Below are 10,753 nucleotides of genomic sequence, written 5' to 3' on the forward strand. Positions count from 1 at the left end.
TCTCTTTCTCTCCCGAGAAGTGGTTTGAGCTATGCAGGCTTTTTGCTTGCACAAACTAAGCCTTCACAGGCAAGTCTATCAATAAAGCCACACAAGCCCATACTTTTAAGGCAAAATTGTGCCTAAATTAAACACCTCTCTCTGTATTGAAGTTATTATTTCTCCTCATTAAATCACTACAAAATACAGAAGTGCTTTTGCCCCCATTTTATAATTCAGGACTGAAATAAACAGGCAGAAGACAGACTCTCTAGTTGTATCAGTCAGTTGCATGTGTTAAATCCTGTATCTTCCTCACTAGATCAAAACTGACATGGATATACGCCCACACATCCTAAACCACCTTTTGTAAAGCACCACAAATATTCCTTCAGCTTTCCTTCAGGCTATCTTCACCTTGAACTTCAGCACAAGGGGCCTTGTGAAGTCAGTCAGGCCCAATTCTTGGTGAACCACAGGAGTTTCAAAGAAACCGCATCGCAGTAAAGCTGCTATTGGCACTCCTCGCAGGGCTTTGAGCCTCCCTTCAGCTCCAGAGATGCACACATCCCAAAACATTCACATTTAATACAGATTATCTATTGCAGAGCAGTGGGTAATTTCCAGAAATGCAAGCTCTTGCACAGTGTGTTGCTTAACAGAGTGAATACATCTCTCGGCCCCTTTGGCTCTACAGGATACATGCATTTACATAACTGTTGTGAGATTGTGTAACGACTAATCGCAGATTTAACATACAGCCTTATCACATCTGGGGCTTAAGTCACACCAGCATCTCACATAGGCCAAAATGTCTTCAATTCACAGTTCTTAATGAAATCAAATATATTGATCTGACCCAAAACCTTACATTACCAAAATGTCTTCAATTAACAGTTCTTAATGAAATCAAATATATTGATCTGACCCAAAACCTCACAAACTTGTCTATTCTTACAGTAGATGTAAGAATTTAACTAGTCAAATGACACTAAAATAAGGAAATATAACACAGTCCCAAAGGAAAGCTCTTAGCTTTGACTCCATAGGACATACGATATGTGGTTATCCCTTCAGGGACTGAGATTTGAATCCTTGAAAACTCAGCCACAGCTGCATTGCTGGGAACTCCAGACAAAGCTTTTAGGAATAACACTGTCTTGTCTGCTGTCGCCTGTCAAGCATAGCTGCTTGCAGCCAGACTGTCAGCTTGCATTCGTAAGGAGGGACAGTGCAGCCGGCACGAGAGGAAGCCTGGTATGAAGACCAACAATAGACAGAGAGCAAGGAACAAATGCAGTTTACAATTCCCTTGAAACAAACTGGAGCACTGATATTTGCCCACTTCTCTTGTAGGTTGTCAATATTTGTAAAGTGTTAAAATTCACCAGACCAGAAACTCCATTCTCTAGCAGCTGTGAGTTAAGCAATATCAGGTTCCTCGTCGAGTACCGAAATAGAGAAGTTGTCTCTTTTTCCGGCAGGAAAATTCCTTTCATCTCCTTTTTTAATGAAAGTCAAAGACGATATAAGAGAGTAGAAGAGATACCTCAATGTACATCTCTCTGGTCTCTCACTCTCAAGCTTTCAGCTGATAACCACTCTCAGGAGAATTCTGGTGACACTGCCAAGGCTGTGCACATTGTTCATAAATTATATCCCACAATGTGACCTCATTTCCTACTTTAATGCAATGTGGAAACATCCCAAGGATGACACATTATTTTATTCAGAAGGCTGAAAATGGAATCGGAGCAGGAAGAGCTACCATTCATAGCAGCTCTAGCACCTCATCCGCAGCTCCGATAAGAACATGCTATATGTATGTTTGCGTAAAAGTTTGTACAGTAAGTCAAAGAGGAAGCAACTTTCGAGAGTTACAACAATAAAAGTGGGAAGAAATGACTACTGCAGTTCTGCAAGTTAACCGCAATTTTTACCTTTCTCTCTACTGGGCTAAGAAAGCAGGCACTGGATAACACTGTAACAGTAATTAATCCCAGAAGTGGGCCACCACCAGTTTGAAATCCAGACAATGCGACAAGAAATACCAGACCTTAAATGTCTCTGAGCAGCTGTTCTTCAAGATCACATTTCCTTTTTCGCTTTTTTCCCTACGCTGTCACTATAAAAACGCACCTGGGCAGCAGAGAAGCGGCGGAAGCCCGGCAAAGCCAAGGCTTGCCCCAAGCACACGGCTGGCAGAGCTCACAACAGCAACACTTCAAGCTCCATCAAAATTTGTCAGTGTGGGTGTTGATACAAGACCAAATGAAGCAACAGTTGCCAACAGCACAAAACACCTAGCCAGAAAAACAAATGGAAAACATACCTCCCCCTGATTTTCAATTAGGCTCATCTTCGGGCTTGTCAACAAAGAGATGCAAATTTGAAGAAAATGGCAAAACACTTTTCAAAATACAGATTATAATTTATTATTGGCAGCCCTTAAGAAGTGCCCCGCTTATCCCACTTGCCAAACAGGGGTGAAACATCCTCTGACTCACAGCGAGAAAGCCACAACCAAACCAACGTCTCACGTCTGCCCCTTCCTTGCCCATCACCGCTCTCCTTCCCACGGCCACCCCAGCTACCAGCACACAGCACTTTCACTCAGAAACGCCCGAGAGATAAAAAAACAACAGCAGCGTCCTGCGTGACAGCTGTCCCATCACAAAATACAGCCAGCAGCCGGGGAAGGGGCGGACAGCTTACCTACTTAGCTTTTGGTAGGCGCCTCCACACAAGGGTGCGTATAGAGGATTTGTACTCTGCCAAGGTGAGAACCTCTCCAAGGCCGAAGCCGCCGGTACCAAGGCCCAGGAGGGGAGGGCTGGGCCGGCCCGGCCCGCCCCGGCCCGCCCCGCCAGCGGCAGCCCGGCACGCTCGCAGCCGGCTCAGTACCCGGCGGGGCCGGGGCCGGCCCCGAGGCCCCCGCCGCAGGGGGAGCGCCGCTGCCGCGCACCGCCCCCCGCCGCCCGCCCCGCTCGCCGGAGGCCAGGCCCGGGCCGGCGCCCAGCCGCGCCGTGCGGGGCCCGCGGGCGGGCTGCGGGCGGGCAGGGGCGCAGGGCTGCGCGGCAGCCGCCGGCGGGGGGGAGGGATCAGCCGCAAGATGGCGGCGGCGCGCGGCCAGGCCCCTCAGCCGGCGGGCGAAGCCCTCCGCGGCGGCCCGGGTGCGGCCTCTGCCCCGAGGGCTTCTGCCGCTCCCGGGAGCCGCCTTCCCTGCCGGGAGCGGAATAAGCCCCCGCCGGCTTCTCCCCAGAGCAGACCGAGGCGCCCGCTGCCACCGGGCCCCCGGCCCGGCTGAGAGGCGCTGCCTCCCGGCGGGCGTGAGGCAAAACAGAGCCCCCGCCCGGAGCGGCGCCCAGCGCGGGGCTCGCCGACCTTTATCTGCCCGAGCCACGCTGCCGCCCGCAGCTCGGCGGGGGCCGATAGCGGGGCTGGCCCCCGGCCCTCCTGATCCCCGAGCTCTCTGCACCAGTTGCCACTTTTTTAGCAGTTGGGAGTGCTTGGAAACAACACCTAAAACAAAATGCCGTGTCTTCCACGTGGCGCCAGCTCCCCGAGGCAGGTCAGACGGACAACGAGCTCCCCAGTAAAAATTAAATGCTTCTAAAAAAGAGCATCCAGCTTCCTCATGGCTTCCCATTTTTAATGCAAGTGACTAGACGAAGGTAAGCACTGCCCATTTTCTAGGAACGAAGCCAGATACTGCTGCTGCAAAGAGGGCAAGTGTAAAATTCTGTCTACTGCACACTTTCTTCCATAGTTTATTTGACCCAAAACAGCTTCTCTTACTTTGTGAAGTGTAGCAGGCATATCGCATCAGGTGTCCTAACTGGAAGAAGTAAGCTTTTCCGGCAGACGTAGTGCCATCCAGCCTACGTGCTCCGTAGTTTCCCCCTCCAAACTGGGAACTTCAGGCAAAACACAGCACTGTTCCTCTTCCCCTTTCACATAACGTGCAGAGACCACCAAAACAGGGGAAGGGGGAACTAGCTCAACTGAAAAACTGGGACACAACTGATGGTTTATGAAGTGCTGTCTCGGATATGATCTAACAAATTTTCTCATCGCAAGTAGATGTGGCACTTCAGGACATGGCTTAGCAGGCGTGGTGGTGTTGGGTTGACAGTTGGACTTCATGATCTTAGAGGTCTTTTCCAAACTTCATGATTCTGTGATTCTAGGTTCAGTTTACAAAGTCTACTGTCAAAATACTTTCAGGAACCTTACCAGAAACAAATCAGATGGTATATATGAGGAACCACAATATCAATAGTAACAACAAAATTAATACTTAAGGGAATTAAATGAGAAGCCAGGAAATGGTTAAGGAAATCCCATAAAGAATCCAGACAGCGATAGACACTGGTGGGGCTAAAAATGACTGTGGGAAACTTTTAGAAGGCATTATATTGTTGATATTGTATGTCTGCTTTCATTTTAATTTAAATGTACTGATGCTTAATGAGTTACGTTTTGTGTTGCTGCATTAAAAATGAAGACCCTTAATACAGACCATGGTTGACATTTAGCAGCAACGCTGACACAGAAGTCAGTGCCTGCCTCTCCCCGTCCCTACACTGGGCCAACACAGCCCAACCAAAAGATCAGTGAGGGGTTGTACAAAAGCCGTGCCAACAAATGTACGTTTATCACTGGAAGGTGGTACAGCCTGTTGGGTAATACTCACCTGCTGTAACATTAGGGTGGGACCTTTTTGGTGCAAACACGAATAAAAATGACTCTTTTGTTAATTTATTCAATGTTAAGGTTTCTCTGTTTGGCACCTGACAAAGGCCACTTTGAAACTGATTTGGATTCGTTTTCAGAAGTGCAGTATAATGGCATCTTTCAGATTTTTTGGCTTTCTGCCTCATACTCTTCCCTATAGAAATGGTATGCCTTAGAGGGACGCAGCATACCAGACTGCACTAAGAAATTTTGGTGAGAATTTATACCTTCCCTTCTCTTGGACTCATTTCTTCCTTTTAAAAAGATCACTAGTGATTCAGCATTTAATAAAGTATTTTAAAATATGATCATCATTCAGTGCATTATTTTAACAAAAGCGTAAATTTGGCTGGATAGGCTGCTCATTATAATTGCTAATCATCATAATTGCTGTTGCTATCCACCAACCAACAGCATGCTTTTCCAGGGAATGAGCAGCTACGGGAGAGAGGGCTGCACTTCCATCTGAGCTCTGGCACATACACACTGCTAGATCAGGAAAGTGCACTTGACCTGGGTCTTGTGTTTTCTTTTGGGGAACACCGAGGAATGGAAACACTCAAAAAGTATGAAATTGTAGTACCAAAGGCACATGATGAGACAAAAAATAGAAAAAACACAATACAATTCTATATAGAATTTAGATTAATTATTTAAGGAGAGGTATGTGAATTATAGCCACTGTCTAAGAAAAAAATAAGGCAAAATGACATGCAAGAAAATAAATAATTAAGACTTTATATAGCATATTTCCTCTTAAGATTTTATATTTTTAAAACAGATTATAAGCAGCCTAGCAACTGTAATTGACAGCCATTTCTGAGATGAACAGAGAAGAGAACCAGGGTTTGACCCCATACCCTGTTATGAAACCGTTACTAACCAGACTGTACCACCCAAACAGCACCATGAGTAACAAAACCACTGGATTACAGGACCAGTTCTCTACTTGGTTGGGAACCATTAGGAACACAGTTTGTTAGTGTCTTTTGACCTGGATAATTAGCAACGGTAACTTAACGTTGGAGTCAAGAATTCTTTCTAATGCAGTACTGGATACACAGGATACTCCTGCATATTCCCAAGGACTGTACAAAGTCCTGCCTCCCGGAACAGCAAAGGACAGTATTCTCTCACTGTTCAAGACCTCATCCCTACTCACCCAATACTTAATCAAAGCTCTGTAGACTTTTTCTTTGAGCTACACGTTTTTTTCTGGCCTTGAATGTACCTTTGTTTTGGGTGGAGCCTCTTTGTGTTCCAGCATCCTGGGTTTATAATAGTTTACTTTCTTTTTCCTTTTAAGAGGTTTGTAAACTAAGGGTGACAGTCACGGACACCAGTTCTTGTGGAGTCTCACCCAACCCATAGAAATACCAAAAAGCCTCCCCTGCATTAATAAAAAACCCCCAACATTTGGACTAGCAATGACCATAGCTATAATGGTGTGACTAATGCAGAGGAGAGGCAAGCTTTTTGTCTATAAACTACTGAGAGGGGAGGTTTATCCAGTCCATCAGCTCTTGATCACAGCTGTCCTCTACCACTGGCGACTCAACTTCAGCAGTTCAGCTGTAGACCACAGAAGACACCATTACAGGGATTGCAAAGCCAAGCTTTCCAATAGCTACTAAATGAACATAAAACTGAAAGTTGTGCCCAGAAATCTTAATTTGATCCTCTTGAGCTTTCCCATACCCCCCCCATTACATAATCATGAACTGCTTTGCCCCTTTAGTTTTGTTCTGTTTTTACTCAAATCTGATGTTTCCATCCATTTATGCGCTACCAAAGCTGTCAGCCGAGCGTATGGGAGACTGACTCCTGCTTTTTGATCTGGGCCTCAGCTCAACCAGTGAAAAGCAGCTGGAGCAACCATTGCGTGAGTCGTCCTGCTGACCTGTGGCTTTCATCATACTCATTTACCTACGACAATTACACCTATACAGGCTGGTCCCACACAGGAGCTGCAAGAGGCTTAACTCTCTCAATGGGAACAGGCTTCAGATAATTTAGCTTTTAAGATCTAGCAGTGACCACATGCAAACATGTTTTTCAAAGGCAGCCAATTTGGACAGATTTTGAGGGGGATCACAAATGTATCTTTGTACTTGATGTGAAGGCTACTTCACTGGTAAACTGCAAGCGCTTGTTGCAAAGCCTGTAACGCTGGAGTATTCTGAAGAAAAGCCCTCAAGAATTTACTGTGAGCAAGTACATTTCTGTAGTTTGTTTCTGAAAAGACTGCAAGTGGCAATGTTTTTTTCTAGAAAGAGTCAGAGAGCTAGCATGGAAGTTATAGCCACATTGTCAGGGTATGGTGATAACTGAAAGACAACGCTGCTTTACAATAGGAAGTGTCAGGTGAACTTCGAAGCAGCACTACCGATTGAAAATGTAGCACCAGCATCTCTCTAAATAACCTCGCAGTAGGTTATTTACTGGAAGCAACTTTTCCAAGAATAGTCAGAAAAAAGAATACAGAGTATGAGCAGACAGCAAGAATGTTTGCAAATGCATCAGGATGAAATCTGTCCGGAAATCTGCAGGTATAATCTCAGTGCAATTTCCAGACAGCTGCACACCTAGTTTTCAACACCATGGAAAAATTTAAATGCCTTACTAACATAGCAATTACAACAATGGGTGGAGAGACTAGCACTTCTTAGGTAATCTTCTTATATTCAATTACAGGAAAAATACTTACTCAATGCTCCTTGGTTATTGACAACAAGCCAAATTTTATATGAAAATTGCAATTATGCCTATAGACAACATGGCCTTGTAACTCTAGCACTGGAAGAAGAACTGTTCTAACGCTGCTCACTACTTACCAGGTAAATGGACGATATAACGCACAAGGCAGGGACCTGCGCTCAACCTCTGTTAAATTTTCTTCACTGGCTCCACGTGAAAATGCATGTCTAGCTTCGGTTATCTAAAAATGTAGTTCAGGATTCAGAAAGTTTGTTGTTTTCTAATGTCTGCTCTCTTGCAGTTGTGCATAGGATGTTCAGGAAGAACATGAAGTGCTTATCTGTATCTAGATGTGTCTGGTCGCTTACACTGACTCACATGGTTACTGGAAAATAAACTATAGCTTACAATATACCTATGTTTGATGAGGCAGTTAAGAAACAAGGAGGAAAACTGATCTAAAGACAGGCAGTAGGCCCCTGGATTTCTTCTCTGGAGAGGGGTGTCAATGTGAAAGTGTTTAACAGTCCCATGAAAGAATTTCCCAAACTTTTGAGGCTTAAACACCATGAAAACCCCAGCATCTGTGTCCCTGAGAGCAATCTAGCCCTGGGGGCCGGGAGAATGCCTACCCAGGTGCTGTTACCCAAGCTCAAAGATTGTTAACCCAGAAATGAGGGATGCACTGGATGTTTACATTCACTTCAATTACCTCGGAACACCTTTGAAAAACATCTTCCTTCTCAAGAAAGCTATTTTCCTGCTCATCTACAGTTTCGCAGTAGTACCCCTTATTATCTATGCTGATTATGAGAACTTAATTGGTGTTTTTGATACAATATCTTCTGTAAAACAATGTGTACATTCAAGCTGGTTTTGCAAAGTCCACATTTACTATGCCGTACTCATTCACTTCCACTTTGTTCTGCGGCTGAGACAGGGGCACATGTTACCTGTGTGTCACAGAGCTGTAGGTGCAACTATAGTCTTCAAAATATTCTACCTGCCACAAGAAAATACCTGAGGCTAATATGGTCAGCTTGCAGAAAGTCAAACTAAAAGTTCAGCAGTACTTATGTACTTTCAGGTCTGTTGAAATGGACTGCTCTTGTAAGCAAGAGCAGTAAATGTTATGCACAGTGAAATTCACCTCTCTAAAGCAAAAAGTAACAAAAAAAAGTTCAGATTGGATTGCACTGAATTCAGTAAGCCCCATACAATTTCAATACTGTGAGATTTTTTTTCTGCAATTGCTTTCAGGGGGAACAAAACGATGTTGCAGAGACCTCCTAAATGTATAAATTCCGTCATTGATGCTAGGGTATCAACCTGTTACTTGACTCAGCAAAAAGGCTGACGTCAAATACAAGTGCTCAAAGATGAGTTAACAAGTTAACCAGTCTGACTAGGAGGAAAAAAAAAGAAAAAAGTATGCAAAAGCCTGCAAATAAATCACTATTTTAATGTAGTGGTTTTGAATGCTGTATGTGGAAAATGATTATCAAGTCTTGACTGTTTGCCTCATATTATTGTTAGAGCTGTACCTACTGTATTTAGACACTTAAAATATTTTTTTACATTTTCACATACCCACATGACTAACAGCATGTGGTGAAATTATTAAGAACAGGACATAAGAGTTACAGCTTTTTCTTGACCTAAGAAAACCCATTCATTCATTTTGACATAGGTAGCTTGCTACTTACATGTTCTCAGTACTCTTTAACATCTCAGTCATGGTAAGACTACTCAAATTTAGCCTGATTCCTCCAAAACAAAATAAAAGGAAAAGAATGAAGAGTTATCAGTATTGCACACAAGTTAGTAAATGTTGCTTTGCTCAGGAAAACTATGCTAAAGCAAACCACTTTAAATAAGCTGTTTCTGATGTGTGATCTGCTGCACCTGTAGCTTATTCAGCAAGCAATTGATTAGTAAAGAAACAAACAAAACAAACCCCCCAAACAAAAAAATAAACCACACAACCAATTTTGGCATCACAAATTAAAAGCTTTGGAAATTTTTTCAGAACATGACCCAAACCTCTTCAAACTCTCTCCACTACGTTTCTGTTTGCGATCATGCCATATCCCACCATCTTGCTGGTGACTATTCATTACCTCCACAAACTCAGTTTAAACGTAATCCAACGAACGTATGAATTGCACCGCTTTGTCTCCTTTGGCAGAAATCCAGTAGGTCTTTGTTCATTTATTTCTCGTTCATCTATTTCTCCTTCATTTCGCCACCGCTGTAGCACACCGTCCTTCCTGTTACTTTATACCAATACACCCTCTTCTGCCTGAACTCTTCTGCGCGTGCGGCTGCTGTACCTCTGCTTTTGGCGCAAGTCTCCCCCCGCGACCCGCGGGTTCTTCCCTGACGGTGCCCCCCCCTCGTGCCTGTTCCTGATTACATTCAGCAGTCTGGCACTTCATTTAAATTCGTGGCCAGTGCTGTAATCGCGCACGGACTGCCAGACTGGCTGTGACTCGCAATGCAAAGGAATTTCTTTCTTCTGTGGCATATTTGAGTAAACACTGGTTTTGAGACTGCGGTCTCGTCAGAGCGGCCGCCTTACAGCCATCTGTTACTCCCACTCCACTTTTTCCATCAAAAAGGGTGGGTTTTGGTTGTTTTTCCAGCTCTTCCCCCCAGCTGCCGTTAAACTCTCCGTTACAGGCGGTACCTAGGGGGGTCTGAGGCGCGCCGCGCGCTTCGGCCTCACGCAACCCCGGCACGCGACGGCGCCCCCCCCAGCGCCCCCCTCCGGGCGCGCGGCGGCGCTGGCGGCACGCGGGCCGCTGCCGAGGCAGGCGCGGAGCCGCAGCCGGAGCCGGGGCCGGTGCGGCCGGCCGAGGCGGCCTGGAGGGGAGCTCTGGCAGCCGGGCCCGCGCCCGCAGCCCCGCACCCGCTGGCTCCGCCCGGCAGCGCGCAGTGCCCGGCTGCGGGGAGGGCCTGGTCGCGCCCCTGCGCTGCAGCAGGGCTGGGCGGGCTCTGCCGTTCGGGCTCGGCCTTGTCACCTGCTCTGGAGACTGCAGCCTTTCCTGAAAATATGTAATTTTCTGTGTGAAAATGGGGGGGGATACAAGCCAGTTAAATACTAGAACAAGCGAGCTCTAGAAATAAGTTTTTAAAATAAAATTCCCTGGTGATGATTGCAGGGAAACTGACACGCTCTTCCACGAAGCGTTGAGCCTCCGAACTCTGGGAGTGCGCAGCCGAGATGACTTCGAGGACACCCAGCCCCTCCTGCGCCGGAGGCCGAGCATTTCTCAGCACAAAGAGAAATTCCGAGGCTGGAGGTGCCTCAGCCCTATTCCCACCTGCCTCGTGAACA

The 10,753-nt window shown here is 45.9% G+C and overlaps 1 protein-coding gene across 4 annotated transcripts in view; it reads right to left on the minus strand.

The window, feature by feature from the left end:
• The window catches only part of GPR155 (G protein-coupled receptor 155), a 40,614-nt gene extending 30,907 nt beyond the window's left edge, over positions 1-9,707 (minus strand). For 3 of the 4 annotated variants that reach the window (XM_075429906.1, XM_075429903.1, XM_075429905.1), the window contains exon 1: positions 2,695-2,891. The gene's annotated coding sequence lies outside the window, so the exon portion shown is untranslated. Of the gene's footprint in view, positions 1-2,694; positions 2,892-9,533 lie in introns of those variants that run through there. The other variant, XM_075429904.1, reaches the window with a different exon arrangement.
• Positions 9,708-10,753: the final 1,046 nt, after the last annotated feature.

Source organism: Opisthocomus hoazin, chromosome 9 (assembly GCF_030867145.1).
Source record: "Opisthocomus hoazin isolate bOpiHoa1 chromosome 9, bOpiHoa1.hap1, whole genome shotgun sequence".
In the NCBI taxonomy this organism is placed as follows: domain Eukaryota; kingdom Metazoa; phylum Chordata; class Aves; order Opisthocomiformes; family Opisthocomidae; genus Opisthocomus; species Opisthocomus hoazin.